The following is a 12082-nucleotide window of genomic DNA, read 5'->3' on the forward strand; positions in this document are numbered from 1 at the left end:
TTAGCGGACCGACAATATCCATACCCCATAGAGCAAAAGGTCGGGGGTTTGAGACACAATGTAACTCTTCACCTGGAACATGTATGGCTTTCCCATGGATTTGGCACTGTATACATTTTTTCACATATCGAAGAGAGTCTCTTCGCATCTGAGGCTAGAAATATCCCTACCTCATGATTTTATTAGCCAACGATCTACTAACTGAGTGGTTTCCACATTCGCCTTCATAAAGCTCGACAATAATTAGCGGCGCTTCCTCAGGCGATATGCATTTCAAATGTGGACCTCCAGGATTCTTTCGATATAACTCATTATCAATTAATGCATATCTTTGAGCACCAGACTTAATCCTTCTGGCCTCATTTTTGTCCTCCATTACTTTCCCCTCATATAAGCATGAGATATATGCTTCCATCCATAACGCCCCCAGTGTATCAATCTCCACAACTTCTGAGTCGTCGATGTTGATGCTCGGCCTCTGTTGAAATCTGATATGTAGAGTGCAACCTTCTATGTTTTCCAGCATCGCTGCAACATATGCCAGGGCATCAGCATGCCTGTTCTCATTTCTATTGAGATGTTGAAGCTTTATCTTATTGAAGTCCCTCAATTTGGATTTTATGAAGCTCAAATAATCCACCATATTTTCACATTCTGCCGAATATCCTCCATTAATCTGGCTGACCAGGAGCATCGAGTCACTGAAAATTGACCACTCTTTTATGTTGAGAGATTTAGCCATTTTGAGACCAGCTATTAAAGCTTCATACTCAGCCTCATTATTAGATGCATGGAAACCCAATGTTATTGTCGTTTCGAGTCTTTGATTTTCAAGAGTGACCAGCACCACTCTGACGCCACACCCCTTACCTCCAGATGATCCATCGACAAATAATCTCCAACCATTAGTTCCTGCCCATGGATTGTATCGATAACGTCTTCAGGCTCTTACAGCATTGAGAATTCCTCCTCTTCCATGCCCCAACTAGCATCCTCAGATAGAAAATCTGCTAGGAAATCGGCCAATACCTGACTTTTCTCTGATACTTGGTTTCGATACTCTACTCCGAATTCGTTTATTAGTACCGACCATTTAGACATCCTTCCTGACTTAGCAGTTTTTGCTAGAGTTTGCTTTAACGGTAGATTCATCATCACTATCACAGAATGTGCTTGAAAATATGGTTTCAGTCTCTGAGATGAAAATAAAAGTGCTAGAGCATATTTCTCCATAATGGAGTACCGAGTCTTCGCCTCGAGCATTGTTTTGCTTTGAAAATATACCGGTCTTTCCACCCATTTTCTACTTTCACGAAGACAGAACTTATAGCAAAATCTGATACAGCCAAATAAAATAGCAAACTTTTTCCCTCATCTGGTTTTGTAAGTGTTGGCATTTCTTACAAATATTTCTTTAATTCAGAAAATGCTTCTTCACATTCCTTATTCCAATAGAATTTATCATTCTTTTTAAGCAACTTAAAAAGTGGTCTACATCGATCCAAAGTTCTGGAAATAAATCTATTAAGTGCAAGTATTCTTCCTGTCAACCTTTGTATATGCTTTCTAGTTGTAGGTGATGGCATTTGCTGAAGCGCTCATATTTGATCCGGATTAGCATCAATACCTCGCTTCGTAATGATGTACCCCAAAAATTTGCTAGAACTAGCCCCGAAGGTACATGTTTCAAGATTAAGCTTCATATTAAACTCTCGCAATATTTTGAATACGGTATCGAGGTCCTTTACATGATCTACATCTTTCATAGATTTGATGACCATATCATCTATATAAACCTAAACAATTCGTTTGATGAGTATTTTAAACATTTTCTCTACTAGTCTTTGATAAGTGGCTCCCGCATTCTTCAACCCAAATGGCATTCTGATAAAATAGTATATCCCTCCATTAACGATGAACGCCATTTTTAGTTGGTCCATAATAGCCATTAGAATCTGAAAATACCCCGAATACCCATTGCAAAAACTGATAAACTCAAAACTAGCAGTTCGATCAACCAACTCATCAATTCTAGGCATGGGATAATGATCCTTTGGACACTTTTTATTTACATCAGTAAAGTCGACACAAATTCAAACTCTACCATCTTTCTTAGGTACTACCACGATGTTTTCTACCTATTGAGAATGCTCCACCTCTCTGATTATGCCATTTTTTAACATCTTCTGTATCTCAACTTGCACCGCTTCTTCATACATCGGTCTCACCTTCTGATGTTTTTGATGCACCAGAATTGCATTTTCTTCCATATTCAACTTGTGTGAACAGACATCTGGATTGATACCAGTGAGGTCCGACATCGACCATGCGAAAACATCCTGATTCTCTTTCAAAAAAAACATCAACTCATTTCTTATGTTTTCCTCCATCTCTGTACCAATGAACATATAACGCTCACTTTCTCCTGTACTAATATTAACTTTCTCCACCGTTTCTACGGTCTTTCTTTCCCAGAGGGGTTCTTCATGTTGCTTTATCTCTTGAGTGAACTTTACCTGCTTATGTATCTGCATATTGGCGTCGACAGGCAAAGCTTGTTGTAACTGCTAGTTAGAGTTTTCCAAGACGCCCCCAGTGTCTTGGCTTTTCCCCTTCATCATTCCCTTTACTGTGACCAAATTTCATTTTTCTGACTCGGACTGATTGCCCCTAATTTCATGCAATCCATATACAGTCGGGAATCGGATGACTTGATAAAATGTACTAGGCACAGCCCGCATTTTATGTATCCACTTCCTTCCCAATATGGCATTGTGATCAGAATGGTGCTTGATGACCACGAATGTCATCATCGCCGTTTAAGGTCCAGCTCAAACTAGCAATTTTATCTCTCCAGCGGGCTTGGTAGAAGTTCCATTAAAACCATATAAACTAAACTTTAGTGGTTTTAAATGAGAATCATCGAGACCAATTCTTTCGAAGGCTTTCCAAAATAAAAGCCCAAAACTGTAGTTTTAACCCCTTAACAATAATACTTTTAGACCAATTATGCAAGTAATAAATAAGAGTTAATACTGATTTCGTGTTTTTTATGTATTTCAGGCATTGAAGTCAATTATGTGCAGAAATGTGTCACTTTGGTGAGATAAAGGAGCAAGAGTTGGTTGCTAAGAAGTTTTGTGATAAAAAGCCAAGATTCAAGGAGAAAAAGCCTTTGTAAAGCCCGTTCAAAGCTGAAAAGTCAAAATCAACGTGGGCAGAAACAGCACACAAAAGTCAGCAAAACTTCTGAATACCGTATCTTTGGGCTCAGAGCTTGGAATTGGGCCTACCTTATGTCAAAACGACCGTCTTGGAATCGACTTTCCAATGGTCCAAGCCTTGACCTAATCAGAGGAGCAAAAGTGGAAGAAAAGTCTATGGAAGTCAAATCTAGTTGAAAAGGCCTATGTGGACTGAAAAAATTGGGTTTTGGGCTCGATTTTTGGGCCCGAAACATGGCTCCTTAGCCCATGCACGAAAATGTGGATCTGGTCTCCTCCATTTCAAGACACAAGACTTAACTCTTAAGCATAGAAATTAGGTTAGGTAGAAGGTAGCCATTAGAGAATAACTTGTTTTTAGATCTAGATTTATTTCATTCAGTTAATTAGTTTTTTCAATTCCAATAGATTAGTTAAAACAAATAGATTGTTATTTTAGAATCAAATATTAGTTTCATAATAAAGTATTCATTTTCATCTCAATTTAGTTGATCAATTAAATTCTTATTTAGTTTTAGTATTATTAAATTTGATTGAAATCATTACTATTGTAGTTCAAATTAGTAAATTTCGAATCTTTATATCATGTCTTGCTTAAATTCATATAGAAATGATAGTTTTATGAATATAGGCTAAACCTCCATTAGAGGGGTTGATAAAGCCTTGATGAAAACTTGATTGTGTAGTGTAGAATCGTTGTAAGAGTCTATTCCACTCTAGAAGGTAGTTGACTCGCCATGTGAATGGGTAGAACTTCCTCACATGCTAGTCATTAGTTGGTAGAGATTGTCATGAATGATTAGGGATTAGAACAACCAATTCTTATTGTAAGAACATAAGAATTTGATTACACAATCTATGCTAGTTTAATTAAGTTGGATTTAAGGTGGATTCAATCCCCCCTAATTCTTTATCTAGATTCAAACCTTAGTATTTTCGTCATTTCGTTATTCGTATCTTGTTAGCATAATTTGCATCGTAGTATAATTCCCCTCATTAATTTCATTTACTTTGGATAAGACTGATAATAACAGAAAACTCTAATACTAAAGAACTAGGAGTGGAACGAATCTTTTACTCCAACTCTATTTCGATAGAATCGATAGTAGAATAATCTTTGATAAATACACACGAGTTCAGTTTTAGTTTTACTTGCATTTGAGTCTCATTGTAATCTTATTCGTAAGTAAAACTATCAATTTTACTTTTATCAGATGGCACCGTTGCCATCTTAATTCCATTTAGAATTGTTTTCATTAGTATAATTAGTCTTTTCCAAGTCCCATTAAACCCACCCACCCTTGTTTGATTCTAACTGTGGTTATTCGTTTCATAACTGAAATTTTCCTCGCAGGATTACACGGAGCGCGCCCGCGCATTTGGTAGCCTAACTTGGAGCACCACCCGCGCCCAAATCACTGTACATCAGTGAAGTACGGAGCGCGCCTGTGCCTCAGTGGAGTGCCACCCGCGCCCAAATCACTAGACATCAGTGAAGTACGGAGCGCACCTGCGCCTCAGTGGAGCGCCACTCGCGACCCAAATCACTGGACATTAGTGAACTACGGAGCGCACCTGCGCCTCAGTGGAGCGCCACCCGCACCCAATTCACTAGACCTGAGCGCGACCCGCGCCCTCCCAAGGCTGAACCAGAATACGACCCACGCCCTACTCTGAACCGGCTCGATTTCCGCAAGTTAGTTCAAACTTCCATTTCTTCAAGTTATTCAGTGTTTCTAACTCATTATATACACTGAGCTCGCATAAACAAGACGTTATTAATAAGCGAAGCAAGGAGGCATTCAAGTACTTCTTTCTTCCACTCCTCGAATCTTCTGTTAGAGGAGTTCTTATACTAGCATATCAGGGTTGTTTTGATTGTTGTCGTGTATCTTAAATATTGGCCTTAGCCTTGCATGAGATTAAGGTCAGGTAGAGAAAAAACGACTAACATAATATATCGTGAACGTCAACACACACACCTATCTAGTATACCACACACCACACCTGAAATAATGGCTGAAGAAAGAGAGTTTCCTCTCTTTGACTTTTACAAAGCCTTGAATAATAGCTCAAAATCTTGCATCGTTCTATCAGACCCAGTGGGGGATTTTCGAATCCCCCCAAATATATTTAATTTGTTACCCATTTTTCATGGGTTAGACCATGAAAAGCCTTATCAGCACATGCGTAGACCATGGAAAGCCTTATCAGCACATGCGTAGGATTGACCAAGTCCTTACTACATTCCACTATCCTACGGTCGGTGCTAAACAAATTAAACTAAGGGTGTTTCCTTTCACTTTAGCCGATAAGGCAGCGTCTTGGTTAACTGCCCAAACACCTAATTCTGTGGACTCATGGGCCAAACTTGTTCAACTATTTATGGAACATTTTTACCCACCACTGAAGACAGATGAAATTCTTTCCAAGATTCATTTCTTTCGACAGAATCCTCATGAATCATTTTCAAAGGCTTGGAATCGTTTCACTGATCTTCTTATAGAGTGTTCACACCATAACCTCGCGAAAGACACGTTAGTTCGTGCCTTTTTCAAGGGGCTGTTACACCACCACAAAGTGGTGTTTGACATAATGAACGGGGGTAGTTTCCTCAGTAAAGGAGCCTCAGAGGCTTATAAATTTCTAGAAGATCAAACAAAGCATAATAATAACTGGGGGGGTAGTGACGATATCCCCCGTTCCGCTAGTTTTTCTTCAACAGTTAAGGCCGCCGGTATGTTTGAAATGAAACCCGATCCTGAGCTTAAAATTTTAATCAAATCTCTCACTAAAAAGGTAGAGGCTATTGTTGTTCAACAAAAGCATACCCCTGTCATGAATGTCAACTCTATTCCCTGTAATTTCTATTTGAGTCATGGGCATCCCGACTCTTATTGTCCTCTAGTCTATGAACATCCATCCGCACAGCCGGACAATGTTTATTTTATTAATAGCGAACCTAACGCACCTTGGAGACAAAACCTCAATTTCGGTGGGCAAAATAATCAACAAGTTACACCTCCAGGCTATAATAATCAAAACGTTAGGCTAGCACCCAATTACAACCAAGCTCCCCACCGACAAGGACAAGGACAAGGTAATTATAATAATTATAACAATAATAATTATAATACTAATAGAAGTATCGTTCCGATTAATAATAACTATCACAACCCACCTGTTATTAATCAACGTGAGATAGTTCCAGTCACACCACCTGTGACCACTACACCTACACAACCGGATCATCTTGACGCCTTCATACAAGTTAGCCAACAACTTTTCCAATCCATGGCTCAATCTAACCAACATGTTTTACAATTCGTTAATCATTTAACCCAACAGTTAGCCCAAGAGAAAGCCCAACCAAAAGGCGTGTTTTCAGGTCAAGCGTTACCTAATCATAAAACACCAAACACAGCCTTTGAGGTAATCGGTAATACTAGTAATGAAAATAGAAACGTATGTGAGTTAAATGCTATCACCACTCTCCGTTCTGGCAGAGTGGTTGATAACAACGTGACTATGCCTATAGTTACCCCACCAGTAGTCCCTACACCGGCTATTGAACTAGATACCGAAATAGAAACTAAAGATCCTACCCTTGTAGATGTACCAGTTAAACCACAACCTAAGAAACAAAAAGCCAAGGTTAAGCATCATGCTGATCCTTATGCTAAATATAGAGAGAAACCACCGTTTCCCCAGAGATTAGCAATGTTAACCAAAGATACAAATTTCGATGAGATTAGGGAAGTTTTCAAAAATCTAACGATAAACCTTCCTTTTCTTGAAGCGATAAAAAAGTTATCTCACCATGCTAAGTTTCATAAAGAGTTATGCACTACTAGGCGTAAGACAAATATTCCTAAAGACGCATTTTTAACTGAACAGTTTCCAACTCTATCTGAAAATAATGGAATCGTTAAGTACAAGGACCCTAGTCGTCCTACTGTACAATGCACCTTGGGGATAATCACACGATAATTGCTCTATTAAACCTGGGGGCAAGTGTTAACTTACTCCCTTATTATTTATATAAACAAATCGGTCTACAAGAGATGCAACCAACGAAAATAACGTTGCAATTAGCGGATCGTTCTATTAAGTATCCCAAGGGTGTGGTTGAAAACGTACTAGTTAAAGTTTAAAAATTTTACTACCCAGCCAACTTCATTATCCTCGACACAGAAGTCGCTAACGACTATGTTCCTATCATTTTAGAGCGTCCCCTCTTGGCTACTGCCAACGCGCTCATAAATTGTTGCAATGGTTCGATGTCCTTATCCTTTGGCCATCTTTCTGTTCAGGTAAATGTTTTTAAGACGTTTCAACAGTACCCAGATACGACTGTCGATGGAGAGGTTAGTATGATCGAGAGCTTCGCTTGAGATTATTTCGACAACACATTTCCTGATAGTCAGATGCCCAAATTTCTTTCCTTTGGAAGTTCAGACTCTGAAGTTTTCGTCCCTACACTAGTCGATATCCATCTTATGGATGAGGACGAGATTGATTACTTTCTCAAAGATACAGAGGAATACCATAGTAATGTGGATGTGACCAAGCTGGATGAGGAATTCGACGAGTTTCTTAGAGCAGGTGATGATTCACCCTATCAAGAACTACCTTGCAAACCATCCGCCTTGATTCCCCTCCTTCCACCCTTTCAAAGGAACTTAGAGTTTGCACTTGATCCTCTTGTTTCTCCTGTGCTTCATGATTTTCTAAACTCTCCTGTTAAGAAAATACTACCTAAAGAGCCACCTGACACTTTCATTTTTAGTTGTGTGATAATACCAACCCATTCCACAAATGAGTTTTATGCTAAACCCACATTCTCATTTTTTCAATTCCTTACTTCTAAAATTTATCCATATCCACCATATCTTCCATAACCATCCATTTTTTCACACTCATTCACTTGGCCACCGTTTCGTTAGAGGAAAAAGAAGGTGCATGCTCGGTTACGTTCTAGATCTATCAAACTTCGCTTTCATTTCACTAAGCTGCGTCATAGAAAATCTTGGTGATTGATTCTGTTTGGGGGTGCATTCCATGTTATTTATTTATGGACAGACCCACAACTATTTCAGTTGTTGATATATGGTAAACTGCATGTTAAGTATATACATATGTTTTAAATATAGTCTTGAGTATCTGACTATAAAAGACTCATTTTGTTGTTTGGTGTACTTCCTTACAATTTCATATATTGGTTAGTGCACCATTCAGGTAGCCGGGCCCTCCCTATGGAGTGTGTGGTTGTAAGTACCGGATCCTAAGTCCATGGTTAACATAATTCACGTTTTCCACTCTTGCATGTTTTCTCGATTTTTGAGTCATGTTTCTATATGGTGTGAATTATGTATTTATTGCTTTATTATTTTTCTCTATTAAATATTTTTCATAAAAAATAAAAATAAATTCTAAAGTCATAAAAATAGTAATTTAGGAAGTCTCGGGAATCTGACTTTAAAAGACCCGCTTTTAAAACAAATTTTCTAAACTTCGTTGCCAAAAATTTGTTTGGGGGTGGGATGTTCATTTTTCCGTCCTTGATTGTTTAAGTTTCCATTTGTGTTGCTTAGGCCGTTTAATAGTATTTCGATTTGGGTTGACATTATCTATTAATTTAGATTTCATTCACTCACATAACTTACGTCATGCACACATTTTGACGCGTTTTCCATCTTCTGATATGTCACCCACAGTTGTAATAGAGTGTTTTATGTATCATTGGATTGGAAATTCTCTCCTGATCGTTTCCATATCTCATTCTCATAAATCAGACCGGTAACGAAGCGGCAATTTTAGTTTGAAGTTGTGCGAAAAATCGAATTAGGCATGGGCCCAATCTCGCACGCACGTGCGTCTCCATCTTCAACCCAAAAACATAATCGCGATTTCTTCCCCACCGCCATTAACAAAGCTTTACAAACCCTAAGTAAAAATAAAAATAAAAACAGAAAAAGAAAACCTAACTATACCCACGCCCAACAATTTAAAACAACCCCAAATCTTCTCCAAACCTCTCCCACACCATTTTCATACCTTTCCCACCACAGAAAACATACAAAAATTCACAAGAATTTGAACTGCCACCGCCCACACTACACCACCACCATTGTTTTTTAGTGAGGTTGTTTCAAAACTCGTCTCCCTACCTTATTCAAACTATCAAATCCTATCAAAACTCCAATGGCTCAAAGACGAAGAATTTTGCCGGAACAAGCTTTTCGTGCCGACCACTTTGAGCCGTTTTACAGTGAGGAGATGATTCATAGAGATTGGACACATTTGTGGTATACTACGAACGATTTTTATCACGAAAATTTGGTCCAACAATTTTATAGGACAAGGAAGTTGGTTGGGAATAAAATTTTTGTGAAGGTGAATAAAGTAAGGAGAGAAGTGGATTTAGAAATTTGTTGGCTCGTATCTTTGGAATGGAGGAAAGACGCACTCTAGTAGCCACAGTGCAGGAATCCTAATTTACTGGGATCGAGGCCTTGATGAACGAGACCGTTTTGGAGGGTAACTATAATGCGAGCTCACATTGTGTTCGCCAGTCGTCTCTGCGAACCAACTAGCTGGCTATCGCTCAGTGGATTAGGAGGAATGTCATTGGAAAGGAGAAAGTCAGTGACATCAGCCTGAATTGTCTCCACGTGCTTTGGATACTCCACACGAGAGAGTATGATTTCTATATCCTCGAGTTTTTTATTACTATGATTAGAGGAGTCGGGAAGAGTATTGCACCTCTCCCTGTTCCGATAACAAAGATCATGATGAGGTTGAAAGCGACTCCGAAGTCTGATCGGATTTGCCTGAAAAGGCACAAAAATCCTACTATTTATACGGAGTGTATCAAGAAGACGTGGACGTTGCCTGAAGAGAGGGTAGTTGAAGAGGATGAGTCGGAGGATGAAGAGGACACGGCATGTTTTGATGCCGATGCCTTGGAGAGGTGTAAGTCTGATGCAGAACGCATGTCGGTGCTTCACCGTGGCATGCATTCTCTTAATACAATTTGTGAGGACCTCCGGACTCGCCAGACTGCCATCCATCGTAACTATAAGACTCGTGCCCAGCGCGAAGATGAGCGTTAGGAGGAGATGAAGGCCGAGATGGAAGCTCAGCAAAAGTTCGGTGAAGATATGCATGAACGCTTCCCACCCCAGGGGGGTTCTTCTGAGGAGGAGGCGTCTGTGAGGCACGAGCGTCGTCGTCGAAAGATGGATGGCTTTGGCCCATCGGGAGCCCAGGAGTCATCTCCTGCTCATGTGCCATCCACTACTAGCAGCGCGTTGTTTAGGGATCTTATGAGTTGATGTTATTTTGTATTTGTTTTTATTTAGTTGAATGTTATTTTTTGAATTCCATAGTTAAATTTGAATTGGGTAGTTAAATGTTGTTTGAATTTCAATTTTAATATAATGTGGTTCTTTTCAAATTGTGCATTGTTGTTATTGTTAATCCCACCTTCCCGAATTGTTTAGGGGTGGTATTATTAAATCTGGCATGATTTTTATAGGAACCTCAATTTTAGAAGTTATTTTGGAGTGATTGTTGGGAATATTGCCAATATTGGCAGGCTATGAATAGATATGGTGGTAGGATGAAATCTAAAAGAGTTTAGAAGTTACTATTCTAAATTCAGTATAAAAGATATTAGGGTTGTTTTAGAATCAAGAATATGGGTTGTTTCCGTTTTCGGTTTTGGAAATTTTTTGTTTCCGGCAATTGCCTTAAAACTTTTTGGCAACTTCCCGATTCGTTTTGGAAACCCAAAACTTATATAAACTTCATTCATTCTTCACACAAAACTCACATCTCTCACTTTTATCTCTCACCTTTCACTCCCAAGTTTTTCTTCTTTTTCCTTCTCACTTCAGCACTCAAGTAGCTCGGAGCGCGCCTGCGCCTCAGTGGAGCGTCACCAGCGCCCAAATCACTGTAAGTCCAGTTTTCCCTTGAGCGTGACCGCGCCCTACCAAGACCAAACTTGAGCACGACCCGCGCCCAAAACACTATGAGTCAATTTTCTCCGGAGCGCGTTTGCGCCTCAGTGGAGAGCCCCCGCGCCCTGACCTCCGTAGACACGAAAAATTCTGATTTTTCGTGGGTTATTCTAGGATCGGTTGTGGTTGTTCTAGAGAGTAGTTTTATGATGACATCTCCTACAGTCATACCTGAACAATCTTTTGACGACTTGTTGGGAAGTGAGTCTTATGGACATTGGTTCCACGATAGGATATTACAGTTAAGATGGCGGCATCTACTGGTAAGTGAAGACGACTCATATTCACCTAAGCTTACTGAATATTTTTACAATAATGTTAGTTTCTATTGTAACCAGGATGGAGAACAAGAATTCTCCTTCGTGGTTGATAACACGCCACTAGAATTCAATAAGTATTTGTTAGTGTTAGTTTCAGGACTGCCCTTGCCTGACCCTATGCTCACGTGGGGATATATGACCGATAATGCTTACCTCTATGACTATACATATTTCCATGAGTATTATGGGGGAGGGGTGTTTTGTATAATGGACTAAGGGCGTTATAACATAGCCCTTGGTAGCCTATCCCTAAATGTAGGCACCACCATGTTATTCATTATGATGAATATTTTAGGGGAGTGGCAGTTTACTTCTGCAAATAGTACCGCTGGTGACGTTTTCCTTGTTTTAGCTGAGGGACGTCGCCGCTATGACATTCCCCGAGTATTAGTGTCTAGTCTTAAGAGAGCCCATAGCATGAGGCATAAGTATCTTCTTATGTCTGTTTTGGTTTGCCGCATCATGGGTGCTTGTTTACCTAAATTCTGTACCCAGTTCACGGATTAGAAAA

The sequence above is a fragment of the Coptis chinensis genome, chromosome 3, assembly GCF_015680905.1.
Source record: "Coptis chinensis isolate HL-2020 chromosome 3, ASM1568090v1, whole genome shotgun sequence".
NCBI lineage: Eukaryota > Viridiplantae > Streptophyta > Magnoliopsida > Ranunculales > Ranunculaceae > Coptis > Coptis chinensis.